The 14,895-nt window shown below is 35.0% G+C and overlaps 1 long non-coding RNA gene across 2 annotated transcripts in view; it reads right to left on the bottom strand.

The window, feature by feature from the left end:
* LOC136038742 (uncharacterized) overlaps positions 1 to 11,516 on the bottom strand; it is a 47,311-nt gene extending 35,795 nt beyond the window's left edge. For both annotated transcript variants that reach the window (XR_010620285.1, XR_010620284.1), the window contains exon 1: positions 10,724 to 11,516. This is a non-coding gene — a long non-coding RNA (uncharacterized LOC136038742). The remainder of the gene's footprint in view (positions 1 to 10,723) is intronic.
* Positions 11,517 to 14,895: the final 3,379 nt, after the last annotated feature.

Raw genomic sequence — 14,895 nt, forward strand, 5'->3', positions numbered from 1 at the left:
TGCTTTTGTGAACCCCCCCCCCCCTCCCTTCAAGAAAGAAGAAGAAACAAGAAGCATATCACGGAAGGTAGTTAGTCACATCACGGTGCTCCAAAATTGTCGGAAGGAAACTCATAAAGATATGCCTACAATATCATTCTTAATGATCAGATGAATCAAGCTATAATTCAAAGGTTGGGCAGGCAGCATAAGACCCGGAATTCTAAAATGGGCGGAAATCTGGCTCTTCGCCTGCCATGATGGTCATCCCCAGCCACAGGCGGAAGACGATACCACGCCTGTACTCAGAGCAGGTTTTTATTCAAGAGAATAACTGAGGAACAGGTATATTTGCATATGGGTGTGGGCCAAGGGCTTCAACACTTGTTTTTATTTGATTTAACTAATAACTAAGCCACGAAAGAAGCTTAATTTTAAAGACTAATTTAAAACAATGAAGTAATTGCTCTCTAGCAAAGAAAACAAGATGAACGTTGTTTAGTATGTTCACTGAATTACAATACTGAAACCCTCTGTTCTCTAATCAAACAGTTCGTGGTAACAAACTGTAGTAAGAAGCGACTTGGCTCAATAGTAACCAAAACTCTAAAAAAACGGAAGTTTGATAACAATAGGTACATAAAAAAAAATCGAATTTTAATGCTTATTTTAAATATATAAAATTCATCAAGTTTAGTCTTACCCATCAAAAGTTAGAGCCTGAGAAAATTTGCCTTATTTTGAAAATATGCAAAAACATCCCCTAAAAGTCATAGAATATTAAAGAAAATCACACCATCATATTCAGCGTAACAGAAAACCCTGCTGTAGAAGTTTCAAGCTCCTATATACAAAAATGTGGAATTTTGTATTTTTTGCCAGAAGGACACGGATGCGTGTTTATTTGTTTGTTTGTTTTTCTTTTCCTTAGGGGTTATCGTATCGAACCAGTGGTCCTATAATGTTGCGAGAGGGCTCATTCTAACGGAGATGAAAAGTTATAGTGTTAAGGACCTTTTTAAGTGACCAAAAAAACTGGAGGGCACCTAGGCCCCCTCTCACGCTAAGTATTTTCCCAAAGTCACCCAATCGAAATCCTGAGACAGCCGTTTTATTCAGTATAGTCGAAAAACCTTATAACTACGTCTTTGGTGACGACTTACTCCCCCACAGTCCCCGTTGGAGGGGATACAAGTTACAAACTTTGACCAGTGCTTACATATAGTAATGGTTATTGGGAAGTGTAAAGACGTTTTCAGGGGGATTTTTGGGTTTGGGGAGGGGTCGAGAAGAGGGGGATATGTTGCGGAACTTTCCATAGAGGAATTTGTAATCGGGGAAGACGTTTTCCATGAACGGAGCGCAGGATTTTCTAGCATTACTTAAAAAACAATGAAAAAATAAATATGAAGTTTTTTCAACTGAAACTAAGGAGCAGAATTAAAACTTAAAACGAATAGAAATTATAACGCATATGAGGGGTTCAGCTCCTCCCAATACCTTGCTCCTTGCGATAAAGTATTTTTTAGTAATTTCAACTATTTATTCTACGGCCTTTGTGATTCAGGGGTCATTCTTAAGGAATTGGGACAAAATTTAAGCTTTAATGTAAAGAGCGAGGTACTGATGAGGGGGTGAACCCCCTCATATACTTAATAAAAACATGCAAATACAGAAATTCGTTACGTAAGCTAACTCGTAAGTTACGTATATCTTTTACTAATAAAAACGTTCATAAAAAATTAAAAGTTCTAGTTGCCTTTTTAAGTAACCAAAACATTGGAGGGCAAGTGGGCCTCCTCCCCCGCTCTTTTTTCTCAAAATCATTTAATCAAAACTATGAGAAAGCCATTTAGCCATAAAAAAATGCAAATTTTGTTTTAATTATTCATCTGCAGGGACCCAAAATCAAAATATGCATTAATTCAAAAACGTTCAGAAAAAAAAAAAAAAAATTTTAACTGAAAGTAAGGAGCGACATTAAAACTTAAAACGAACAGAAATTACTTTGTATATGAAAGGGGCTGCTCCCTCCTCAACGCCCCGCTCTTTACGCTAAAGTTTTTTACTGTTTTAAAAACTAGATTTGAGAAAAGGAATCAAACTTTAGCGTAAAGAGCGGAGCGTTGAGGAGGGTGCAGCCCCTTTCATTTACAAAGTAATTTCTGTTCGTTTTAAGTTTTAATATCGCTCCTTACTTTCAGTTAAAAAAATTGTTTTTTTTACTTAATTTAGTAACTAAAAATGGAATACGTATAAGATATTTTCCATATTCATTTACAACCCTATTTTGCATACGAATTTGCAATCCATTTTATTTACATTAAGATGTTTTCCATATCCATTTTAACTATTAAAAAAGTGAATAATCACTATTGAAAATACGAGAAAGGAAGAGTAAATATTAACTTAGATAATGACAAGGATAACTGGTTGTGTCGATTGCATAAGTCTTTTTAGTATTAGTATTTTATTTTAAGCATTAGTATCAGGGTTTAACTTAGATTTGTACTTTTTTCACCTTCTTTCACACCTTCTTTCACCTTCTTTAACAGTTTAAATGGTTGTATCTTGCTTTTAAATTTTTGCCTATTCTTTGTTATAGATATTTTTCTGTGCAATTTTTTGTTTTCTTTCACCTTCTATGGCTCTAAAAACAGTTCTAGGTCAGTTCTATTTTTGAGTTATTCACTTTAATGGGCGATGGAACAAAATATCAAACAGTTTAGTGTAATGGCTGCGAGCCTGAGAAAAACTACCTGATTTTCGAACAAGTGGAGAAATATCCCCTTAAAAGTCAAGGAATCTTAATGAAAATAAAATCATCAAATTCAACGTTTCAGAAAACCTTGCTGTAGAAGTTTCAAGCTCCTTTATACAAAAATGTGGAATTGTGATTTTTTTTGCCACAAGAAAGACCACGGATGTGGGTTTTTTTTTTTAGGGGTGATTGTATCAAACTAATTACCCTAGAAGATCGGAAGAGGTGCATACGAACAGAAATCAAAGCTTTTAGTGCCCTTCTTAAGTGACCAGAAAGATTGGAGGGTAACTAGCCCCCGTCCCACGCCCTTTATTTCCCCAAAGACGTACGATATTTGAGATTACCATTTTCTTGAGCATAGTTGAAAGATTCAATAAATTTTCACTATCGCAGTTGCAGTCACAGTAGTATTAGCAAAAGTGGTCCTGAAAGTTTCAAGTTAATACCCTCAGCTGCTCGTAAAATTTTGTAGATACACCCTTTTGATAACCTGGATAAAAATGATTTTGCCACCCTAATTCTGACACACCCAGGATAAAATTTTACCCACTTTCCCAATGATAACTCCTGTATGTAAACAATGTGCATATTGCGTATTGTACCTGCCTTTTCTGGAGGGTCGTGGGGGAAATGTCATCCACCGAGCCGTAATTATTAGACAATTTGACTAACATGGGAGGAACTTTGCTCTGAGGAATTTTCTTCGGGGGGGAGGGACATTTCCAAGGAGGGAAGCTGGATTTCTCGGCATTATATGAAAAACGATGAAAAATTAAATAAAAAAAGAAGGTCTTTTCAATTGAAAGTAAGGGGCAGTATGAGATCTTAATAGTAAGATCTTAGCTGATTCATCAGCTAAAAATGAGCCTTCTGTGTCACCAATTTACCTATTAGATAATCATTTGCTGAATGGTCTACAGTCAATATTAGGAAACAAATGAAATAGATTGAAAAGATATACGGTTCAGTCTGTCGATCAACTGCGCTCATACTTCACATTGTGATACAGTGGTAGTTAATAGGTAATCAGTTGATGTATGATTTTGATTTGTTTAGTACTCATTCAAGTATACGCTATATTTAATTTAAATAGTTATAATGATTGGTCATAGTTTGATTAGATTTTATAAAGCATTTTAGTAAATTATTGCTAAATGTGTTGTTTCATCCTTTTTTTTATAATGATGGAATTATTATAATCTGAATTTTCCTTTCTGTGCTGGCTTAATTGATAGCTAACTATACCACGAAGCTCCAATTCTCTGTCACACTGTAGGCTCTGGCTCAAGAACGAGCAAAATCATTCTTTTTGGGCTTATGCAACACTTGTATTCAGGTTTACAAAATGTGTTGTCATATTCGTTAATCTAGCCTGGGGTCCACACTTTCTACAAAATTGTGGGGGATAAAAAACCTTGCCGATTTCTCGTAATCAACCGATATCGCTGGCATGAAAAAAAGGACCAAAACAAGGTGATAGACAAAACGTAACGATATTATTGCAATAAATCAAAGATATCCAAAATCAGTGGCGGCCTTGAAGGACTGGGTTTCCTGTTTACATTTATCTATGTATGCATTTTTTTCCGAAAACAGCTCCATGTGTTTTTTTAAACTAAATTATTTAACAAGATAATTAAGTCAAAAATAATTACTGGGGAAAACCTGGAAAAGATTTAATATTATTCTGCTCTTAGAAGACAAGGGGCAGCGAGAATTACATATATACAAGCCTGTCACGTGACGAATAATAATCGGAAATAATAGACAACAAAATATGCGCTTAGAAGACTTATGGCAATAAGTTTCAAAGTGAATTTCAAACACAAATGGTTCACAACAAAATCATTGGTTGAAAGGCAAGTGACAATGAGAATCACAACGAATGCCAAACGAAAATAATTCAAAACAAAATATGCACTTATATGACTCGTGACAACGAGCAACAAAACAAACCGGAAACAACAATGATTCACAATGAAAAATCTCCGGCTAGTAGACAAGCTATGGCGGAATCATTAAAAATCGCAAATAAAAAACTGAATTATGTAACAAGATATTAAAGCGAAAATAATTACTAGGGAAAAGCCTGGAGAAAGTCACGTCAAGCAGCGGTTAAAAGACAACCTACAGCGAGAACCATAGACAAGCCAGCCACGTGATGAATCCCAAACAAAAATGATATTAATAGAAATATGTGCAAAGGAGACCTGTGAAAGCAGAGATAAAAAAGAATCAAAAATAGAATGACTCACAACTAAATCTTTGACTAAAAGTCAAGTCACAGCGTGAATCATAACGAACCCCCAGATAAAATGACACACAATAAAATTAGACGCGTGCAAGATTGCACAAAGTGACGAATTACTCCGAATGGATAAAGTCAAAAGGTATGGAACAAGCAACAGCGATAATCACATTTAATCGCAAACAAACATGCTGCACAAGAAACTCTGCGTTCAAAAGACTTAAGTAAAATTACAATGTCATGTGAAAGTATACAAGGTGATGAATGAATCCGAAAAGATAAATCAAAAGGCATGGGAAAATGTCTGGGGTGAGGATGAACATAAAATGAAATTACTCCGTATATGAAATGGGTTTTCCCCTCCGCAATCCCTAGCTCTTTACGCTAAAGTTTTTAATTGTTTTAAAAATCAGAATTGTGGCAAAGAGTCAAACTTTAGCGTAAAGAGCGAGGGATTGCGGAGGGGAAAACCCATTTCATATACGGAGTAATTTCTGTTCGTTTTAAGTTTTAATGTCGCTCCTTACTTTCAGTTAAAAAACTAGTTCTTTATTTAATTTCTGAACGTTTTTGAGTTAATGCAAGTTCGATTTTGGCTCACCACACATAAATTATTAAAATTAAATTGGCATATTAATTCCTTTTTTGGCTAAATGGCTTTCTCTTAGTTTTTGATCAGACGATTTTGAGAAATAAGTGGTGGGGAAAGCCTAGTTGCCCTGCAATTTTTTGGCTACATAAAAAGGCAACTATAAGTTTTAATTTTCAACGAATGTTTTTATTAGTAAAAAATATACGTAACTTAAGAATTAGCTTACGTAACAAACCTTTATATTCTTAAATTTTTATTAAGTATATGAGGGGGTTTTTACCCTCGTTAATACTTCGCTCTTTACACTAAATCGTAACATTTGTTCCAATTCTTTAAGAACGACCCCTGAATCCGTAAGGCTGTAGAATAAATAGTTGAAATTACTAAAAATACTATAGCATAAAGAGCGAGGTATTAATCTCCTCCTAAATACCTCGCTCTTTATGCTAAAGTATTTTTAGAATCCCTCATATGCGTACTAATCTCTGTTCATTTTAAGTTTCAATGCTACTCCTTACTTTCAATTGAAAAAAACTTTTCCATGTTTATTTTTTCATTGTTTTTTTTATAGTAATTTTAGAAAACCCTGCGCCCTTTTCATTTAATTTATGTGCCCCCATGACATATTTCTCCAAGGAAAGATCCTCCCACATAGCTCCCTCCCCTCAACCCCACCCTCAAAACCAAAAAAAAATCCCCTGAAAACGCTGTACACTTCCCAATAACCATTATTATATGTAAACACTGGCTGAAGTTTGTAACATGCAGCCCCTCCCCCAGGGACTTTGGGGGAGTAAGTCATTCCCAAGGACACAGTTATTGTGGTTTTTGACTATGCGGTGAGCGTGGGAGGGGGCCTAGGTGCCCTCCAATTTTTTTTATTTAAAAAGGGCACTAGAACTTTTCATTTCCGTTAGAATGAGCCCTCTTGCGACATTCTAGGACCAATTGGTCGATACGATGACCCCTGGGGAAAAAACAAACAAACAAATAAACACGCACCCATGATTTGTCTTCTGGCAAAAAATACGAAATTTCACATTTTTGTAGATAGGAGCTTGAAACTTCTACAATAGGGTTCTCTGATACGCTGAATCTGATGGTGTAATTTTCGTTAAAACGAACAGAAATTACTCCGTATATAAAATGGGTTGTCCCTCGCTCTTTACGCTAAAGTTCGACTCTGCCACAATTCTACTTTTTAAAACAATTAAAAACTTTAGCGTAAAGAGGGAGGGATTACGGAGGGGACAACCCATTTCCTATACGGAGTAATTTCTGTTCGTTTTAATTTTTAATGTCGCTCCTTACTTTCAGTCAAAAAAACTAGTTTTTTTTATTTATCTAAGTAAAAAACGATGTCGGAACAATGTATTACTTTTTTCTTAGGTCTTAGACCAAGGCACTTCGCATCGAAGGATTTGTCGTAGAAACCTTAACAAGGGCTCATTCAATTGAAAATTGAACGGGCTAGTGCCCGTTTTAATAGTCAAAAGTGATTGGAGGGGAAATATCCCCCTCCCAAGCCCACCATTTCCCCACACACATCCAATCATAATTTTAACATAGCCATTTGTCGAAATTTCTGGAAAATATGTTGTTGAGGATGACAACTCCCCAACAGCCCTCAAGGCAAGGGCTGCTAGTTATGCCCTGGGGGCTTATAAGGTTTATATAGAAAGGGCGATCGTATAAGCTTTGGAGGGGGCTCATTGGATTGACAGTCAGAAGTTCTAGTACTCTTTTTAAGATTCAGTGTGATTCGAGGGTGGATACCCCAATGTCCTCGAAATGCATCCAACTGAAATTTTAAGATAGGAATTTTTGTTCAAAATAGCCCAAAGATCAGATAACAAGGCTTTTAGGGTTGAAACAAACCCCCAGAGCCTCGGGAAAATTGTTGTAAGCTATTCCCCGGGGTTTTTTAAGGTTTTCATGGAAGAGATGGTTGTATAAGCTTTAAGGGAGTCTTAATTGGTTGAAAATTGGAAGTTATAGTTCCCTTTTCAGAGTTAAAAGCGATGGAGGGCAAATAGCCCCCCCCTCCGACTACTATTCTTTTCATTAGACGTAACTGATTGAAATTGTGAGATGGTCATTATGTTCAAAATAGTCCAAAGAACACATAGCAATGCCTTTAGAGTTGACACAACCGCCACAACCCTGGAGCAAGGGTTGCAAGTTATGCCCTGGGGGTATACAAGGTTTTTATTGAACTGATGTTTGCATAAACTTCAGCTGGGGCTCATTCGATTTGATATTAGAAGTTATAGTGCCCTTTTTAAGAGCCAAAAGTGATTTGATAGCAGCCAGCTCTCCCCCCCCCCTCACGTCCATTATTTCCCTCAAAACATTCAATCCAAATTTTGAGTTAGCAGTTTTGAAAGTAAAACAGTTCAAAATAGGGATGATACCTTTTTATTGAAAGTGAATAGATATAAAATTATTTAACTGGATATTTCGAACACATATACAGTGTTCATCATCAGCAGTAAAACTAAAAGACATGAATAAAAATAAACAAAATATATACCTAATAAACTAATTACATATAGTTTATTGCTCTTATTTTTTTCAATGCAACAGCGGAGGCTAATCTCTTTGACCTTTTCGGTTCCGGTTCATTAGAATTATCTGACATATTACGTGGACAGAGGTCATAGCTCTTAGGTGAGGTGATATTTACTTTATTTGGCCTCAGTAAATTATCATAAATTGAGTTTAATCCAAATTCACCTGTATCTCTGTTTATGGAAATATTCTTGAAGAGAATCTTTTTAATTTCGATTATTTCCCTGAAAATTTGCCTCAAACCCTGGTCCCTAGAAATCAAAGAAACTTTTTCAAACAAAATAAAATGATTTGGAAAATTAAAGATATGTTCCGAGAGGGCCGACGTGAAATCTTCAGGTTTGGTATTTTGCTTTAAAGACGATGAAATAGAATTATGATGTTGTAGCAACCTCTTTTTAAATTCTGGTTAGTACGTCCCACATAAGAGCTTCCACAAGTACATGGGATTTTATAAACCCCTTTTTGTTGCTCTATGGAAGTCCGATCCTTTTCAGAATTTAAAAAACTAGCCAAAGTATTACTACCTCTTAAAGCTACCTTTAAACCATTATTTTGTAAAATTCTTTTAAGTTTTTCACTCAAACCTGGAACATATGGTAGAGAACAAAAAATATCTTTTTTTTCTGTTGTTTCCAGAATATCGTCAGAACATTCTAGAAATTTTTTCCTTCTTTTCGAAAAAGTCTGGTCAATTAACCAACCCGGATAATGGTTACTTATTAAAATCTCTTTTAACAACAATAATTCCTCCTCAATGAATTTTGGAGAACAAATTCTAAAAATGCGGTCAGTTAAAATTGACCGCATTCAATGTCTTTGAGGATGACAACCACCCCACAGTCCTCAGGGAAAGAGTTGTAAGTTATACCCTGGGGGCATATAAGGTTTTCGTAGAAAGGGTAGTCGTATGTACTTCAGAGGGGTCCCATTGGAAAGGTAATCAGAAGTTTTAGTGCCCTTTTCATGAGTCAAAGTAGTCAAAAGGCAGTTACCCTCCCCCCGCGTACACGCTGTCTTTTCCTGAAATGCTGACAATAGAAATTTTTGAGACAGCCATTTAATTCAAAATAGTACAAAGATCATATAACAAGGCTTTTCGGGTGTTTACAGACCACCATATCCTGGAGGCTAGGATTGTAAGTTATACCCCAGGGGCATTTGAAGTCCTTATGGAAGGGATGGCTGTATAAATCTTGGAGGTACTCATTTGTTCCCCCCCCCTAACTACCCTTCTTTCATGAAACACATCTGATTCAAATTGTGAGATATTCATTCTTAACAAAATAGTCCATAGAATATATAACAATGCATTCAGGGTTGACACAACCCCCACAGCCCTGGGGCAAGGACTGTAAGTTATGCCCTGGAGGCATGTAAGGTTTTAATGTAATGGATTGTCGCACAAAATTCAGATGGGGCACATATGAATTCAAATTGGAAGTTATAGTGCCCCCCCCCCCTCACGCCCATGATTTCCCCCCAAGAGAACATCCAAACAAATTTTCGAGACATCAATTTTTTCAGCATTGTTGAAAGGTTCAGTAATTATGTGTTTGGGGTGACAACCCTTCCACGCCAAGGCGTAAGGGCATGGGCTGTAAGTTAGGCAATTTGTTCATTTTTTACCTATAGTATATGTTATTGAGAAAAGGTCTGTATGTTTGACCACTACTTTCCCAAAATACGAAGGGTAATTAACGTGAGTCTTTCAAGGAATGTTGAACTAAATCAAAACATGTTTTTTGTATATGGGTTGTCAAAAGGTCATAGCTCAGGAGTGACTAAGTATATTAATTTAGAACTTTCGGGAGATGATCAATTGACCAAAAAGGCAGTATTTGTACGTTACTACAATTGCAACTACAGCTGCTTCTACTACTACCACAACTACTACTACCACTACTATCACTAAAACTACTACTTCTGTAGCGGGTACTACTAAGGCTGAGGATATTGAGATAAACATTTGAGGAAACATAGATGGGAAACGTTGAATTAAATCAAAGCATATTATGTGTATACATATTGACAATACGAACGTACCGCAACTTTTAAAACGGATTATCGTATCAAGAGGAAACTTCAGGGGTATCATGAGTGGGATATTCAGTTGACCAAAAGGCAAAATGAACCTGCTACTACTGCTATTAATACTGCTACTACTACTGTTACTACTTCTGCTAATAATATACTATTACTGCTACTACTGTTCCTACTACTACCAACTATGATACTACAAAAACTACTACTATGACACTAGTACAATTAAGGCTAAGCGTTGAAATTGAAAAATAAACAGAATATTGAGGGGGGGGGGGTTGAACTAAATATAAATACACTATGTGCAAAAGGGCGTATCTCAAGAATGGATTTGGGTATTAAGTTTGAACTTTCAGAGAATACTTAAAGGGAAAGATCACAAACAAATACAAAATAGAAACAATAGGGAAAATCTTTTTAAGACAGTGGAAATCAGTTCTGTGAATATTTTGGCCCTATGTCCAAGGGCCGTCTTCAGCACAATACGAGAACAAGAGAGAAAATATGTATATATAAATAAACTTACATTAAATTGTGAGAATTAAAACTAAATATTGTTATTTGAAATTTTTTTTAAAAACAGCCCTAGCATCCTTACTTCAACGAAGTTCAACCAGGACTGACAAAAAGAATGAAGTTAGAATATAAACTCATTCAAACTAAAGATAACAAAGTGATTAATGAATGAATGAATGAACTTTATTACCCGTAAAGTATAAAAAACACAAAGTACGGAGTATTATAAATAAACAAAAACAAATACGATAAAAAGCGAAGAAAAACAAAATTCAAACTAACAAAAGACAACATGGACTAATTAACCAGTATCAATATGGAAAAAAGGCTGCAGAGGGTCATAAACGTGAATAAAGTTGATAGTCTTTTTACATAAATCATCACTGGCAGACCGAATCCGAGAAGGTACATCAATTAAACCAAATCGAGCAATTATTTTTTTGTTTCGGTGCCATCTAGGAAGCCGGAGGAAGAATTTGCAATATCTGAAATAAGCTGTACGTAGAGTATGTCGATCTTTCTTACGAAACAGATGAGCCATGCCTGATAAAAACAAAAGCACAGGGGCGCAATAAGCGTTATAAATCATGCACAAACCGTTGCGGTTGTAACGGCTTTTATTTGGGGATATTTTTCCGTAAGTGACGCGTAGGTTTTTCACGGCTTGATTCACTAGGGATGAACAGGTAGTGCAAAGTGTTGGGCCGAAACACAGACCAAGCCAACTAACTAAAGAAGAACATGGTAGAACTGCAGTCCCAGCAACGAATGGAGCGACCGCATAAGGGCTATTAAAACAAATAAACTCGCATTTAGGCGCATTTCTCAGAGCCAACCTTGCTTTTTTAGCAGCTTGTCTCAAAGGCCTTTTCGTAGCTGGTTCAGTACTATTATAAATCGGTTTAGTAAAATATTTTGTTAGATCGTTTTTAATTAAATTTGAGTATAAAAAGTTTAGTGAGTATTCCCCTAAGTCCCTGTTCAAAGAAATATTATTATTTATTTTGAGATTAATTTCGGTTGATTCTCGAACCACCTGTTTTATCCCCAAATCATTACTGATGAGTCAAGATTTTTCAAAAAGTATCGTGTGGGACGGATTATTAAATATATGCCAACCTAAAGCGGAATCAAAGGAGTTGTTGGAACTATTTGGAATTAATGCCTTGTCTATGTCTTTTTTATGCTGTTGTAACCGTTTTTAAAAATTCTGATGGGTTCTGCTGACAGCAATTTCCACAATCACAGGGTATTTGATAGACCCCTCTTTGGCGAGTAACTGGGGTCTTATCTTTACCAGAATTTAAGAAATTAATGATTTTAAAATTATTAGTAAAAACTACTTACAGATTATTTTTTGTGCAAATATTTTTTTATTTTGTTGTGATCTTTGGGATATACGGAAGATAGACAATATTTGAGGGCTTATCAGTAGCCTCACATTGTGAAATATCTTCTTCGATTTTACAAGAATGTATTTTTATTCTACGGTTAATTATTTTATTGACAAAAGGAATGGGGTATCCATTACCAAAAAGAATATCTCTGATAAAGTTTATTTCTGCATTTATATACGAATCGGAGCAAATGTTCAGGGCACGATCAATGAGGGAAGTTACAACTGCTCTTTTAACTTGTGGGGGATGATTTGAATTAAAGTGAAGATATCTATTGTTTTATGTTGGCTTTCGATAGATAGTAAAATCCAGTTTATCAGCATTACGAATAATCAACACATCTAAAAACGGTAGTTTATTTTCAATTTCAACTTCTAGGGTGAACTGCAAATTTCGGTCATAAGTGTTGAGATGATCAAAGAAGCCCCGAAGTTCAGCTTCCCCATAATTCCAAAGTGAAATTACGTCATCTATATAACGACCCCAATAGACGTGTTTAAAAAATAATAATATAAAAATAATAATAATAATAATAATAATAATAATAATAATAATAATAATAATAATAATAATAATAATAATAATAATAATAATAATAATAATAATAATAATAATAATAATATAAAAATAATAATATAATAAAAATAATAATATTGATAATTTCTTTTTGGTAATGGATATCCCATTTCTTTTGTCAATAAAATAATTAACCGTAGAATAAAAAGACATTCTTGTAAAATCGAAGAAGATATTTCACAATGTGAGGCTACTGATAAGCCCTCAAATATTGCCTATCTTCCGTATATCCCAAAGATCACAACAAAATAAAAAATATATTTGCACAAAAAATGCGTAGTTTTTACTAATAATTTTAAAATCATTAATTTCTTAAATTCTGGTAAAGATAAGACCCCAGTTACTCGCCAAAGAGGGGTCTAACAAATACCCTGTTGTTGTGGAAATTACTTTTTCGGCAGGACCTATCAGAATCTTGAAAAACGGTTACAACAGCATAAAAAGACATAGACAAGGCATTAATTTCAAATAGTTCCAACAACTCCTTTGATTCTGCTTTAGGTTGGCATATATTTAATAATCCGTCCCACACGATACTTTTTGAAAAATCTTCACTCATCAGTAATGATTTGGGGATAAAACAGGTGGTTCGAGGATCAATCGAAATTAATCTCAAAATAAATAATAATATTTCTTTCAACAGGGACTTAGGGGAATACTCACTAAATTCTTTATACTCAAATTTAATTAAAAACAATCTAACAAAATATTTTACTAAACCGATTTATAATAGTACTGAACCAGCTGCGAAAAGGCCTTTGAGACAGGCTGCTAAAAAAGCAAGGTTGGCTCTAAGAAATTGCAATTAATCACTATGTTATCTTTAGTTTGAATGAGTTTATATTCTCAATTAATTCTTTTTGTCAGTCCTGGTTGAACTTCGTTGAAGTAAGGATGCTAGGGCTGTTTTAAAAAAAGTTTTTAAATAACATTATTTGGTTTTAATTCTCACAATTTAATGTAAGTTTCTTTATATATACATATTTTCTCTCTTGTTCTCGTATTGTGCTGAAGACGGTCCTTGGACATAGGGCCGAAATATTCACAGAACTGATTTCCACTGTCTTAAAAAGATTTTCCCTATTGTTTCTATTTTGTATTTGTTTGTTATAACAAGACAGTGTGGTCTTCGTCGCTAGAGAAAGATCAATTGACAAAGAGGTAATATATGCATGTCACTGCTAACATTACTACCATTGCTACTTTTACTAATACTACTACTGCTGCTAAAATACTCCAACTACTACTTCAATTGCATGAACTTATAAGGCTTAGAGTATTAAGATGAAAAGGGCATCAAGAGGGGACCAAAAGCGCAAATCAGCAATATTTTTGTCACGGCTTACCGTGCCCAGGTGAAACTTCCGGTGTAAAATGAGAGGGATGTTCAACTGATCAAAAGGCAAGATAATAATGCTACTACCGCTATTATTACTGTTGCTACTACTGCTACGACTATTACTAATGCAACACTAACACTGCAACCTCTTCTCCTAGTTCCACTGCAACCACTGTGAATACTAGTACTATTAAGGCTAAGTCTATGACGGTAAATTTTGGGAGAATATTGATAGCAAATTCGAGCTAATAAAATACATTATGTTCACTTAGACTGTCAAAAGAACATATCTTAAGAATTGATTTGTGTATTAAGCTGGAACATCGCATGTTGAAGGGGATGTTGAAAAAACAAAAGATGATATGTATATACTGCTAATAATGCTACCACTGCCACTACCATTATTGCTACTACACAAGCTAAGGGTATTAAGGTGAATTTTTCAAGGAATGTTCATGAAGATGTTGAACTAAATAAAAACGAACTATGGTCGAACTATGGTAAAAAGGTGATAAAGCGATATCACCATAACGGCTTACATTATTCAATTAGAGGTTATGTTGTTCTGATTTTGAACTAGCCAGAAGATACCATGAACGCTTTTAATACTACTTCTACTGCTGCTGTAACTAATGACGCTAAGGACAATAACTTGAAACTTCTAGGGAACATTTAGGGGGAGTTTCAATTAGAGGAAAAAACAATATGAATGCCAATATTAAAAGGGACTATAAGCAATATCATAGACAGCGCTACTCTATTAGTGACACCATTGGTATTTTAAAGGAGCTAATTTGATTGGAAATTAAAAGTTCTAGTGCCCTTTTTAAAAGTCAAAAGCAATTTGAGGGCAATCAGCTTTCCAATCCA

This window comes from Artemia franciscana, chromosome 18 (genome assembly GCF_032884065.1).
Source record: "Artemia franciscana chromosome 18, ASM3288406v1, whole genome shotgun sequence".
NCBI classification, from domain to species: Eukaryota; Metazoa; Arthropoda; class Branchiopoda; order Anostraca; family Artemiidae; genus Artemia; species Artemia franciscana.